Below are 15,873 nucleotides of genomic sequence, written 5' to 3'. Positions count from 1 at the left end.
AATGATAGGTATTTAGAAAAAAAACATAAAGAGTCAACTTGGAAAATATGGTATGGAAAGAGGTAATTAAAAATGTGTACAAAGCAAAAATAGCCAGAATTAAATATGACACTTGCATACACAAGAAAACAAGATTAGTCAAGCTATGAAGAATTATTCTTAGAAAGCACAGAGAAAGAAAATGAAAGGAGTGTACAAAACTTCCACTGACTAGATAATTTGACAGACAATTGTAAAAACCTGCAGTTAAAAAAACAAGAGGACTGGGACAGAAGAAAACCTTCAAAAGGATACAAAAAGTGTCCAAGTTGTAAAGGTATGTATTACATTTGTGGAATAAGTAATTCCTCCTGTGAGAGGAATAGAACAGGAGATTTTAAAAAAATGTAATTTCACAGTAAAGAGCCTTATTATTGGTGACATTTCAGGAGGTGAAATCTCCAAAAGGACAATGAACTACAATGGTGCATTTTAGTTAATTTTTTAAAATACACTTCCTATATAGGGTCATTATGCTTCTAAATTACTCAAGAAAATAGCTCCAGGTGAAAAATTTTGCCAGGTAATGGTGCTTATTTCTAGCCATCCAGAAGTTATTTTTATTCACCTTATGTTTAAGAAGGTCAGCTATTTTTTTTATTTATCAACATTTAATTAACATTAATTTAATTTATTTAATAAATGAATACTATATCACATGTAATTGCTGGATGCCTGCTCTGAAAAACAGAGCTGAGGATGTAGAGTCAAGAAAACTGGTTCAAGCCCCAGCTCTATCACCACAAGTAATATTAAACAAAGTGATTGAACTTCAGTTCCTTCATCTCTTCATAAAATTAAGGTCTTGAACAAAAAGAAATTTTAAGAATTCTTAACTCTCTTCTAGGTATGTTTATTATTTTCTACAAGATAAATTAATGTGTAGCTTAATTTGTATATTATAAGTTATTGTTGTAATCTTGTTATCAGGATGGTTTTATAATGCATGATTTTTCACTAACTTTTATTGACAACCTCAAAATTTATAGATACAGTGAGAAGAAAGAGAATAAATGGATTTGGCTTCAAAGGCAATATTTCATCTAGGTCAACTGGTTTTTCATTTTACTCCCAGATATTTTTAAATGCTTTTTTTCTGAAAATTTACTGATTTGAGAGAGAGAGAGAGAGAGAGAAACATCACATTTTTGTTCCATTTATTTATGCACTCATCGGTTGGTACTTGTATGTTCCCTGACTGGGGATTGAACCTGCAAGCTTGGTATATCAGGATGGTGCTCTAACTAAGGTACCTGGCCAGGGCCTTTATATGCTTTTGTTATCATTTAAACTTATTACATATTTAGATATTAAATGCACAAACACAGCAAGTCAAACTTTGGCAAGCAGGCAGAATGTTCTTAAAGTTTGGGAGATTTTCCCATTTTCAATTCCTAAAAGTTGGACATATAGGTAACTTCCAATTTCTTGCTATTATGACTCATTGTACATAAATTTTTGTGTGTCTCTTTAATTATTAACTAAAGATAGCTTTCCAGGAAGCTGCCTCTCAGTCGTCTGAAGAGAAGAAGATGACGTGCAAATTTTGTGCCAGCAGTTATCTAGAAGTTAAATGGGGTATGATGTGTCTTGAAAAATAAGACTTCAACAAAACACTGTTTAGGCCACTTGGACCACCTTAACATAAAAGGCTCGGAATGTAGCATTATCTCATCTTTTAGTAGTATTATCTCATCTTTTAAAAATATTGGAGTTTTGAGTAACCCAAAATAGAATAGTGAACATCCAGATATTCTGCTTTCCTAAGTATACCCAGGTCAAATTTCTCTCTCTAAAAATGTAATGTCAGTCTCTAAATTTTAAGGGACAAAATATCAGATTTGGGGACTTTTCCAAAGTCTTAGATACTTAAAAAATATTGATCTAACTTCTGATAAAAAATGCACCTCTTAGCCCTGGCTGGTGTAGCTCAGTGGATTGAGTGCAGGCTGTGAACCAAAGCATCGCAGGTTCGATTTCCAGTCAGGGTACATGCCTGGGTTGCAGGCCATAACCCCCAGCAACCGCATATTGATGTTTCTCTCTCTCTCTCCTTCCCTTCCCTCTTTAAAAATAAATAAATAAAATCTTTTAAAAAATGCACCTCTTGTTATCAGATAAATTATGATATATAAATCAAGATCCAAACTTTTTGTGATTTAGACTATATTACACAGGCAGTATTTTTATATTGTTGACTAATTAGTTGATTGCATGTGTGCTTTGTTTAACATTAGACAGAACTGCTTTCTTTCTGTCCTTCAAACACCCCTTCCTTTTGTTTTCTAATTTTTAAAATGTTTATTGATTTTAGAGAGAGAGGAAGGGGGAAGAGAGAGAGAGGCAGAGAGATCAGTTTGTTGTTCCACTTATTTATGTATTCATGGGTTGATTCTTGTATGTGCCCTAACTGGTGATCAAACCCACAGCCTTCATGTATCAGGACAACGCTCTAGCCAACTGAGTATCCTACCAGGGCCCTTTTGTTTTCTAGAATATATGTTTTGGTTGGCAGCAGCAACTCAAACCTCAGCCTTCTTTTGCATTTCTCTAATTTCTTAGTACAATAGTGTAGCCATTTGTTTGTGAACAAAATATTGTAATATGTCTGTATTTTTGATTGGAGTCCAGTTCATCTGTTACAATTTAGTGATGTTCTAAGCTTTTACTTCCATCTCTTAGACCCTTAAATGACTTCATGTCTTGGCTGAGCTTCAGAATTTCAACATACACGGACAGATGCAGACTCTTTTTCTCCTTACTATGCTGGGCTGTTACCAGCGGTTACTGGGGCATGAAAAACATCCAAACTGGCAAACTTTAAGAAAGAGCAGACTTTTTTTTTTCACAAATACTTTGCTTCATTGTGACAAAAGGCCAACCTGTTCCTCTATTTAAAATATGCAGTGGAGTAATTTTAGCTTCTGAAATTTCCTAGTTTAAGTCTGAATCTATATTGAGAAAAAGACAAAAAAAAAAAAGACTCCCATCCATTCTCCTAAGCTTAGCAATTGTGTGGTGCTTTGCAGCCTATGATACTGGTCTGGAACCTTGGCAACCTTCACCTAGATTAATGCTTTGGATGCCAGTAGCCAAGCTTACACCTCCCATCTCCTCAAAATCATAGGATTCTTCTCTGTAGATACTAAAAAGCCCCAGGAAAAATGACCTACGGATGCCAGCATTTATAGGTCCTATCAGTGACAAAGCCAGCTTGAAGCTTCATCACCCTGTGATGAAACTCTTCAGGCCCCAGTTTCCTCTGGAACCCAGTATTTCCAATTAGCTTGTTATTCTCATATCCTTTAATAGGAACAGACCACCAAGCCAAGGTACCAGACATTGGAGGAAGGTTTCCAACATGAAACTCAGAGACCAAAGTGAACAATGCATGTGGGAGGGTGGGGATGGGGATAAGAAAAGGGAAATTTAAACATTCAGAGAGTAGACAGAAATCTCAAAGCAACCAAGAATAGCAATAGAGAGAGGTACAAACAGAATACATACACAAAGCAAGAATGGGGTGCCTTAAAAATGAGACAGAGAACAAATAAAGAGAAACAGTTCTTTGAAATTGAAAGTTGGCAAGCAAATTCAGTGGAAGGGTTTGAAGACACTGTTGAAGAAATCTCCCAGAAAATAAAACAAAAAAGACAAAGTGATGGAAGATATGAGAGAAAAGCTAATAAGAGGATCAGTTCAAGAGGGTCAACATATGAATAAGAGAAGTGCCAGAAACTGAAGAGGATGAAATTATAAAAAGCAAAAACAAAAACATCACAGCTTAGAATGTCCTACTCTCTGAGTGCCTAATATAACAAATGAAAATACATTCCATACCAAGTTGTATCATCATGACATTTCAGAAGGTATAAAGGAAATATCCTAAAGGCTTACAGATAGTAAAATGACAATGAGACACCATTACATACCTATTATAACAGCCCAAATCCAGAACACTGGCAGCACCAAATGCTGACAATGGTGTGAAGCAACAGAAACTCTCACTCATGACAAGAAACAATGCAAAGTGGTACAGCCACTTTGGGAGACAGTTTGGTGGTTTCTAACAAAACTAAACATACTCTTATAATACAATCCAGCAATCATGTTTCTGGGTATTTACCTAAATAATTTGAAAACTTATGTCCACACAAAACATGCATGTGGATGTTTATAGCAGCTTTATTTATGACTGCTAAAATGTGGAAGCAATCAAGATGTCCTTCAGTAAGTGAATGGATAAATAAACTGGGGTATAGTAAGACAGAGGAATATAATTCAGTGATAAAAGGAAGTGAGCTATCAAGTCATGAAGGGACAGGGGGAAACTTAAATGCATACTACTAAGTGAGAGAAGCCAAACCAAAAAGATTACATACTGTATAATTCCTATATAACATTTTGGAAAAGGCAAAACTATGGAGACAGTAAACATCAGTGGTTCAGTGTTTGCCATGGGTTGGTGGTGGGGGAGGGGCAAGGAGGGCTATATAAGCAAAGTATAGAGGATTTGGGAATAGTGAAAATACTCTGTAAGATACCATAATGGTGGATATATGTCATTATACATTTGTCCAAAGCCATAGAATGTACAACACCAAAAGTGAACCCTAGTGTATACTACGGACTTGAAGTAAATATGGTGTGTCCATTAGTTGTAATAAATGTATCTCTCTGGTGGAGGATGTTGACAATGGGGGAAGCTGTGCCTGTGTAAGAGCAGGGTTACATGAGAAATATCTCTACCTTCCCCTCCCCCTCAATTTTTCTCTCAACCTAAAACTGTTCTTTTTTTTTAAAAAAAAAAGTCTTACAGAGAGAAAAAGAGATCTCATATAATGGTTTAGAAATCCCAGTGAAGATCAGACTTCTCCACAGCGAAACTGGAAGCTTAGAGTAAATGAAGCAATATCTCAATATCCTGAAGGGAAATGATTTTCAATGTAGAATGTTGTTCCCACACAATCTACCAATCAAATGTGAGGATAGGATAAAAACATTTTTAGCCTTTCAAGAATTTTAAATACTTTCACCCATGTTCCCTACTGGAAAGTATATTGCACAAGACAAAGGAAAAGCTAAGAAAGAAGGGAATTTGGGATGCAGGAAACATGGGGCATAATTCAGAAGGGTGGCTTAGGTAAGTTTCAAGATGATAGTTAAGGAAAATCCAAGAATGACAATGATGCAGCAAGCTGAAGGAACACCTAGGATGGATTACAGGACTCTGGAAAAAGAAGTTCCAGGAAAATATGGAACTAATAGGCATGTAGCAGAAATGTTGCAGTATTTGAAAAATTAAGTAAATGGAAGAGATGCTCATCAACCTACTATGGGGTTACAACCTAATAATGCCATAGTTGGTTTCAAATATCCTAAGTTAAAAATGCATTTAATACACCTAACCTACCAAGCATAGCTTAGCCCAGCCTACCTTAAATGGGCCTATAATACAATATCCAAAAAAACACTGACAACACAGCACACTGTAAAGTATGGGAGGTTTACCCTCCTGGTCGCCTGGCTGACTGGGGGCTGTGGCTTGCTGCCTCTGCCCAGCATCAAGAGAGAGTATTGTACTGCATAATATCACTAGCCCCGGAAAAGATCAAAATTCAAAATGCAAAATGCAATTTTTACTGAATATGTCTCTCTTTTGCACCATTGTAAAGTTGAAAAATTATAAGTAGAACCATCAATGTCAGAGGCCATCTGAATGTGTCAGTTCTCCTATTATTCTGTTTCTCTGGAGAACCCTGACTAATATACTACACTTAAAGTAAGGATCCTTCAGAGTTACTATTGTATGTCCAGGCGGATGCCCTGGAATCTAGAAACTGAACTGCAGCAGCAATGTGGTTCCTTATGCAGCAGGGTCATATTGTTCATATGTATGGCAATCCTAGGCCATTACTACTCATTCTGTAAGTACAGGAGTCATTCTCTGCCCTGTAACATCTAATAGGAGAGCAAGCATTGAAATTATCTTCCCCTGAGAGGAGGGTAATACAATCTTGTGTTCAGATCAGAAAGGATTCTGAAGTTGACCAAAGTCCTGGGAACTTAAATTGTAGGCAGGGATAATATTGCTGTTCATCACTGTCTACTTATTTTCTATTTAAAGAGTTTTATCTTCCTAGTAGAGGGGGTTGGTTTAATAGCGTGTCAGGGGAAATGTCTAGTGAATGTATTGATTGAATGTATGATGATAAATGTGGGCAACTTATCTCCTAATCTTCCTCTAGGTTTGCCTAGCTGAGGGCAAATAAAATTATTTTTAATATAGCCAAGAAGGTCTTTTTGCATTGCCTTGGGATTCTGGTACCATACATGTGCCTAAATGACATTTTTTTCCTAAAAAAAGTAAGAATTTGTAGGTTAGTACCAGGTGGAAGGCATTTCCATACATAGCACTTTATGCTTGAATGTAGTTTATCATTTCAGCTAGGAACAATTAAGTTATGCTAGGATAGTAATTAAGGGAGGGAACAAAGAAATACATATGGTGTTCGGATATCAACCATGTCCACATTTTACAGAGAAGAATACGGTCATAATTCCTCAAGGGGGAAAAGTAAGGATCTTCATTACCAAAGACAAGAAAAGGTTTCTAATGCACTCCACGCATTGTTTGCAGGTAGAAGTGACCTGAAGGAATAGGAAGAATGAGACTGTTTAACTAAGGAGCTTAATTTTATGTCAGATCCTATTTTCCAATATGAGATATTTCTGAAAAAAGTTGTATAGAAGACAACATTCTCATTATTGTCATCTCCTCTCTTTTGCTTCCTGGAGACAAATGCAATGCTAAAGAGGTTTTTACTCTGATGCTCGAACAAGAAGTGTACTTCTGTCACATCTAGAGTGACTGATGATGCTCAGGACTATCCATTACTCCATTCAAATAACAGGGTTTACTTGCTTTTAAGGTCATTTGGGCTATAATGTTGTTACTGTCCTTTTTCATGCTCTGTAGTCTGGTTTTCACAGAGGATTGGTAGAAAAAGAGAAAAGGATTGGGTGGCACTCATTTGCACACAACACCTCCCCCGACAAAACTTTATTAAAATGAAATAGTTTGGAAAATTCTGAATTGACTATTGTTTTGCTGGGGTTTTTTTGTTGAAATAACTAAATGAGGAAGCTTAAAATAGTTAATAAAATGTGGGACTCCTGGATTCTCAGTCCAGCTCTATTTCTTTGTAGCTGTGTAATATCGGGCAAGGCACCAAACCTCTTTGGGCCTCTGTTTACTTCCTGGTAAAATGATATCTTTGACCACAGTATCTCTAGTGATACATAAAATGATATATAAAGTATATGTACATATATGTTATTGAATAGATATAAACATGAATCTATATGTATATACATATTTCCCAAACAAGTGTACATAGCAATGTTGTCTACAGAGCAATGGCTGCTGATTCTGATCCTGCCTTATTTTACAATAATGTTTGGGGTCCATACATTTGGAGTCTATTGCACTTTCTTGTAGGTTTAAAGAAATGCATTTTTGCTTTAATACATTCACTTCTGGACTGCTTTTCCTGAGAAATGCAAGGTTTTTAATATATTTTCTCCAGCTTTTTATTTTGGAACATTTGAAGCCTTAGAAGAGCTGTAGGACTATACAATGAAGACCATAAAACCTTCCCTAAGATTTACTAATACTTAACATTTTGCCTCTTCGGCTTCCTTTCTCTTTCTCATTCTCTACCCCTTTTCTGGATATATAGGCATTGTTGAACCATTTGAGAATTCATTGCAGACATCATGATGCTTCATTCCTAAATACTTTATTTAGCATTTATCTCCTAAGAAAAAGAATATTTTTCTACATAACCACAAGAAATTCCTTGAGAAATTTAACATCAGTACAGTATTATTACCTAAAAGTATACTCTGTGCTCAAATTTCCCTGTTGTCCCAATAATGTCCCACGTAGTTTTATTTATTTATTTATTTATTTATTTATTTATTTATTTATTTATTTAGTAGGATCTGATAAAACAATATCTGTTGCATTCAATTGTCCTCTCTCTTTACCCTGCTTTGTTCCAGATTTTGTCTGTTTGTTTGCTTTTTGTAGTATTGACCTACTTGAAGAGTTCAGGCCAGTTGTTTTGCAGAATGTCCCTCACTTTACATTTGCTGAGTTGTGCCCTAATGATTAGATTTAGATTACAGATTTTTGCAAGGAATATTATATAGGTATTGTGTACATATCAGAGGTACATGATGTCATAATTGGTGATACAGGGTTTGATCATTTGGGTAAGGTGATAGTTACCAAATATCTGTAATACTAAAATTCCATTTCCCCTCTAATCAATAAGCAATCCTGGAAGTGACACTGAGCCTTTGTGAATATCCTGCTTCCCCAGTGTTTTGACTTCCATTGACAATGATGGCTGTAAGGTTACTATGTTTTTGTTGTCCCCTACAAAAGTGAACTGGGACAATCAACACATCTCTGGCAGATGGAGGAAAGAATTGGCCAATGTGGACTTGACCAGAGATACATGCTGGTGGTGTGTGTGTGTGTATGGTTGCTTGTGTGTGTGTGCATGTGAGATGAAAGTGCTGAAGTACAGTGAGAAGCTTTGACATGCCGTTAGCATTTTAAGCGCTATCAAGTGAAGGCTAAGGTTAGGATGCCTACTGTGTGAAATCTAAGTAAACCTTTGTTAGACGTTGAACAAAACAGGTACACTTTGCTGTTTCTGTGCTTACAACTTCTCCATAGTATGAGACAAGACCTCAAGGTTAAGAATAATAGAAACATATAATACAAATAATGCATGAAAATCTTCATTTTGTTTTTGTCATGAGTTACAGCTTCCCTTCTTCATTTCTTCTCTCTCTCACTATATTTTTGGTGATAATATTACTATATTTCTGTCATACAAAATTAAGGAATTATTAATAGGAAACACAATTAGAAATTAATAATGTGAGGGAAATTTGCCATAGATTTTACGGGTCATGAAGTGCTTGATTCCATGTGATGAAGTGAGAGTAACAAATAATCTGGACACACCCCTTTTTATCTTGAAGAATTGAACCACAATGTCTACATTTGTTTTCTTGATGTTTCTCTGACTTATCAGAGTTAATTTTCAACAAAAGCAGAATTCTATACTAATGTGTGGGATTAGTTATTAATGATAGGGAAAACAAATGTTGCAATAAAAAGAAAACATTCTGTACCAAAGAGCAAAAGTAAATAATAATAGCAATATTCATGATGATGATGAACAATGCTAATGACCTTTGATAAAATATTCTGGAAAGCAAAGGCATTCTAATAATGGTGCAGTAGTTGGAACAGACAGCATGGAAGGTAAACTGTGCAAGAGATTACATTTTAAGTGGCAAGAACAATCTGGCATAGGAAATGAAGTATGAAAGACCATGAAACAATAGATTCCATGTATTCAAGCAATAGAAGTAAAGATGTCCTAGCAAAGACTTGTTTGCCTTGTGGAATTATCCTAACATATGTCTTTTTTTTGTTATCTTCATGTTATGCTAATTTATCAGATGAGTTGAAGCCATAGCAGAACACTGTTTTACTATGATGTCAGTGTTTTAGGAAAAAGAGCCAGGAATTTGAAAAGTAAGCTTTTTGAAAATACAAAGATGTCATTGTTGCTGCTGTTGTGCTTCTAGAATAACTGTATGATTGTTAATTATGAAAAGAGATAATAGTAGTGGATACAATTTGTCTTCCAACAGGAGTGTACAATGCACAATGGAGATTACAAGAACAATCAACAAAGTGCAGGGTATTATAAAGACCTACTTTTAAGTGTGATATGGCCAAAATATACTGTTAGGAATCCAAAATTGTCTCATGAATGAAAAATAAATAGCCACATTTTGTTTTCTCTAAAACCTAAGTTGAACAACCTTTCAAAACCCCTTTTAACACTTTTCCAATTTGCTGGAGCAATAATTTCTTTTCTCTTTTTCTTTGAGCTACAGTGGCTAGTCTGATTTTGGGGGTTTTAGTAATTTTGTCAATTAATGTGTACTGAGAGTAATTTGTTGAAATAGCACCAGGTGAATAGGCAGTTAGCAGAAGCTTGTCTCTTTAAGACTGTGTGCAGTTTTCTGAGATTAGCCACAACATAGAAAAATACTTTTTGGTTGCCTCCTACATGTGCCTGGACTGGGGATCAAATCTGCAACCTAGGTATATCCCCTGACTGGGAATCGAACCCACAACCTTTTAGTTGTGGGACAACATTCCAACCGAGTCACACTAACCAGGGCAAAAATAGACTTTTAAATATAAATAATTTCTGATTAGTGACCAAACTGGTGTCTAGTTTATTTCCTGACAATTGGAATAAAATTATAATTTCTTCCCACCTTCTCCTACCAATCAAAGACATATTATATAGTGTGACTGACTGTCCAACTTTACCCAGGATGGTCCTTTTTAGCAATGAATGTCCTCTACCTTGGGACACCCTTCTGTTCCAAGCAAGCCAGGACAGTTGGTCACCCTAAAACATGCATCCCACTGGAAAAGCAATGTTATACTTACAAAGCTTTGTTTATTATCAAATAAATTTAAGAGAATTTAAAAATAAATTTCCATTAAAATAAAGCAACTATATGTTATATAGTTTTGTTTCTTCTGAACTTTATATAATTTAACAGTTATTAAAGCAGTTACGGTCACAAGGTATGTACAATTCTGTTTCTTAGTTAATGAATACATATCCTCATAAAATCATGTGTGTAATTTTAATGACTCTATAAAATTCTATCATGTCCACATTTTAAGTTACTTAATTATCCTCCAATGTAGGGTATATATGTTGTTTTTAGTTTTCTCTATTATAAATGATAATACTGCAAATATCTTTGTATGTGTGATACTCCTCTTTTAAATTTAAGAAATAAAACTTTGGGGGAAACAACATAGGGTAAAATTGTATTGATAACATGGAAACAGTTTAAATTGTCAATATTTTCTCCTGTTAGCTAGTTTTTTCATCAATTGCCCTGCTATTTAAATAACTGGTTTATGAAAATTCTTGGTAATATGAGCCCATTCAAGAAACTGGACATTATTTTCATTTGCATAGTTGAAACAACAATGTGTTTGTTTGTTTTGAATGTCAAGGAATTTTCATCACAGATGATGTTGTTTCCTTTTTTTAGGCTTTTTCAAAATAATAATGGCACTTGCAGAAAAATGAAATCACTTAATTTTGTAGACAAACATCTACTGTGTTCCAAATTCTCAGGGTCACTGAGGAACTCAGAGGTACTGCCAATTCATTTTTAAGGACAAATGCTTGGTAGCAGCTCATTTTAACACTAAGTCTGACCAAATTGACTGTCCCTTCAGGTTTGCTTTTAGGATTTCTGGAGTGTGAATATAAAAACCCCAATTAAAACACAATAGCCTGAGTCTATAAAATTTGAACTCAAACAGGAAAGGATAAGACATTGAATCAGTTAAAGTTTATTGAGTATCTGCCATTGCCTACCCAGTTGCTATCATCTAGAGTTTACCAAGTTATAGGAAAAAGTCACAGAATATGTATATAATAAAGTAATACAAGAGTGTGGTTAAGTTTCATTACAGCAGTGTAAAAATGGGAGGACATGTTTCCTTATGCACCTGCATTACTTATAATAACAAAAAAATTGTAAAGAACTTAAATGGCTATCGACAAGACATAAATAAGTATGCTATGGAATAGTCATACACTGGAATATTAAGCAACTATGAAAATGAATACACAAGAACTGCTGTATGTATCAACGCCAACCATTCGGACAAAGAAAGCATTGTGTGAATGCTTTGTGCAAAAGCATTTTGCAAAAGAAAGCAAAGAAAACTCATATAAAAAGATGAGTTTTAGAAGAATACGTATAGATTGATATCATTTATATACATTTTAAAACATGCAAAAGTAAAACTGTATATTGTCTGGGGATATTTCCAATGAAGTAAAAATAAAGAGAAATATGTACAATGGTAAGTATGAATTCAGGATAATGATCCCTTTGGGGTGAAGGAGGACACAGTTCCAGTGGAGGTATGTTCAAGTATTTTGGGAATGTTTTATATCTTAATGTATTTGGAGAGTAGATGATTGTTCATTATATTATTTTGAAATATATAATAATAGAACAAAATATACACAAGTTAAAGTGCCACATAAGCAGAAAAGAGGCTGTTAACCTGAGTGGAAGTAGCAATCTGAATAAGCTTTTCAAATGAGTTATCCATGTTGGATAAATTAGTTGTGATGGATGAACAGACATTCACTAAGTCCAGATGACGAAAAAGGAGATTCTGGGGTAATGGAGCTGGATGGACAAAGACATAGAAGTGTTCTGGGCCAGAGCTAGCTTAGGATGCATAGAAATATTTATGCTGGAATAAAGGCAGTTAGTTGATCACGTAACAGAGATCAGTCTGCAAGCAGCCTTGAACACAGCAGAAATGTAAAATAATCACTAGGTTTTTTAAATAGGAGCTTGCAATTAAATTGGGACTATAATTTATTATATTCATATAGTTCCATATGATTGATAATGTCTCAATGAGGATGTTATCTTATCTGAATCTGATCCTTTTAGATCTCCACTACTCTTCAAATACAAATAAAAATAAAATCAAGCTTCATCACATCATCTACCAAATCCAATAGAGAAATTGATCTTCAGAGTTATAATCAGTAATAAATATGGAGATCTCCCAGTAGTAGCTTTCAAGAATCACTTACATTTTATCTTATAATTCTCTATCAATTTTCTCACCTGATTGTGTCAAATGAATGTTCAAGTAGAAAGCATTGCTCTGAGAAGAGACTGGAAGACTAGTTAGATTTGTGAAAATCTAAAGCTTATTAACTTTTTCCAGAACTACTTTTTTTTTTTTACATGATCATCACTTGGTCACCAGTGTGTATCTTTCCTTGGTTTCATATGGCAGAGTCTGAAGAATACTGGTGGGTCAATGCGTCATTTATCAGTGGCACCTGCAGAGATGGTGAAAGTTTATGTTACAATATTAAGGAAAACAGCACAACATTTAAAAAATTGAACCACACATTCCCACTCCACTTCTGAACATTATAACTGCAGTTTGAAAAACAACTTCCATTGCAGAAAAAAAATATTAAAACAGCAGGTGATAATTAGGGCAAAGTTACAACAATGTTATTGCTAATGGGCTACCTGTCAGTTAGTGCAAGCTATCACTTCTCCCCAGGAATAGTCATTATTAAAAACAACTTATGAGGGTTAAAGAAGGGACATTGAGTGTTTTAGTCTCCTTATTTGCTCATTTGGAAATGGCATGGAGATAGGTTCATTAACTACCTCAGTTTACCTTGGTCTCAGGGCAGACACACACAAAATAACTGAAAGTTATAAATGACCAAAACATAAACCTTAGCTGCCTTGAGTTAGAAATCAATTTCCTTAATAAATTAAATTCAAATATTATACACCAGTATGTAATATCAAGAAGGATGTGTTAATAATTGCCATGTTGGCAGAGTACAAAGTGAAAGAGCACTTATAAGGACATAAAAGTTTAGTAATTTAGAAAATTTAATACCAAAAATAGCTATGGGTAGTGAAAGCCTCCAAGTTCAGTTCAGTTGTTGTGCTGTAATAGTGCTCTCTGACTAGTCAAGGTTTAATGTTCAAGATGTATGGTAGTTTGAGTATTAATCATCAATTCAAATAAAAGATTTCACAACTGGAGAGACCCTTCTGGGTTAAGTGGTTTATTCCTGAACATAGATGTAAGTTTTTCCCTTTGTGTATTGCAGAACCACTCAAGTGTTTTCCCTACTGAAAAAGAAGCTTCTTTTGGAGTTATTTCTTATGCTTTACTCTTTATCAACTACAATCTTTTGGCAAAGAAGTCACCTAAGCTTTTGCTGATGTAAATTAGAACTCTTGAATTCAAACTGCCCATTTCAAGTTTAAGCTTTATCTTTCATTCTGCTCAATAAGAAATCTGGAGATATGCTATACTTTATTTTGGTTTACTATGCAGTATTCCATTGTATAATCATGCTGTGCAATATTGTGTAAATAAACCATAGTTTATCAATTTTACTGTTGATTAGCACTTAGATAATGTTGTGAATACATGAAAAAATAAGGTATTATATAGGTACTCATATGTACACAATTTGTTGAAGTATGATATTCATTCAGAGAAGTGCACATATTATAATAGTATATAGCTTGTTGAATTTTCACAAACTGCCCATACATGGGCAATCAGCACCAAAAACCAAGAAAAAGAAAATGACCAACTCTCCAGAAGCCCAACTTATGTCCCCTCCCAGTGATTAGCTCCCATCAGGGTAATCACTGTTGTGATTTCTGAAAGCATAAGTGAGTTTTGCCTGTTTGTGTCTCGCTTCTTTTGCTTAGCAATATGTTTATGAGATTTGTATGTGTTACTGCACTTAGAAGCAGATCGTTCACTCATAGTGTTGTATAGTGTTCTGTTATATGTCTCCAATTATCCATTTTACTGTAAATAAACATTCAGGTAGCTTCCAGTTTGGGGGTTATCATAAATAGCGTTGCTCTGAGCTGTTTAGTAGATGTCTTTTGGTATGTGTTTGACAGTGGTATATTTCTAGGAAATGAATTGTTAGGCCATAGGGTTTTCATATGCTTAAATTTAGTGGATATTGCCAGTTTTCCAAAGTAGTTGTACTATATACATAGCATTTGATTACTTGAGGAATCATTCTAAGTAAAGAATTTCAGCATAACCATTAGGAGAACAAATTTTAGAGCCATTCAGGCCAAATTCAGCTTACCACTAAACACCTAGCTATGCCATCTATGCATAACTGTCAAGCCTCAGTTTACTCCACTATAAAATAGGTATAATAAAATTAGATATTATTTTATTTTTTAAAAGATTTTATTTATTTATTTTAAAGAGAGGGGAAGGGAAGGAGGAGAGGGAGAGAAACATCAATGTGTGGTTGCCTCTCATGCACCGCACCCCATACTGGGAAGCTGGCTGGGAACCCAGGCACGGGCCCTGACAGGAAATCGAACTGTTGACCCTTTGGTTTGCAGTCCAGTGCTCAATCCACACCAGCCAGGGCTAGGTATTATTTTAACGCAACATAGAACAGTGCCTGGCACACAGTCAGTGCTTAGCTATGGTGGTTGTTAACCACTACCTTTTACAACCTGGACTACATGGAAAATTAGAAACAAATATGCGCAAATCATTCACAATTTTCATTTCCTGATGGAAGGAAATTGAAACTCTGACCCAAAAGGCATTATCAATTCTAGTGAGCATTATACTTGGACCCTGAAAAAATACATTTAAACATGATCCCAAAATGCATTTGCAAATTACTCTTGCCAGAGGCAAGGTTCTTGAATGCAGAGCATTACCATCCATTTTTTTTTTTTTACCCCTACCAGACATTACTCTTTAAAGACAAGACTGCCAAGGGCTACTCTGGAAAGTCACTAATATTATTATACTTTTTATTATATTTGCCAATTTCACACCTTCCTCAGACCAACCCCTAAATTTATTGAGAAGTGACTGTAATTGCAAAATTAGTTTTTAGTTTTCCTTGAAACTTATCAGTGTCTACAGCATCTTCCACAATCCTAAAACCCTAATAAGCCCAGATCCTTGCTTCCAACTGCAAACAAAGAACTTGCCTTTTTTATAGACACAAACTTGATAACTTCAGCATGGATTTCAGCAGCTGATGGGACAGCATCCTAGAAGTTAACACAAATGTTACACTTAGTGAAGAGATACTGTTTTAGCTAATTGCTGGT

The sequence above is a fragment of the Phyllostomus hastatus genome, unplaced genomic scaffold, assembly GCF_019186645.2.
Source record: "Phyllostomus hastatus isolate PE091 unplaced genomic scaffold, TTU_PhHast_1.1 phas_scaffold_385, whole genome shotgun sequence".
NCBI classification, from domain to species: Eukaryota; Metazoa; Chordata; class Mammalia; order Chiroptera; family Phyllostomidae; genus Phyllostomus; species Phyllostomus hastatus.
Note: the sequence above shows the minus strand (reverse complement) of the source record.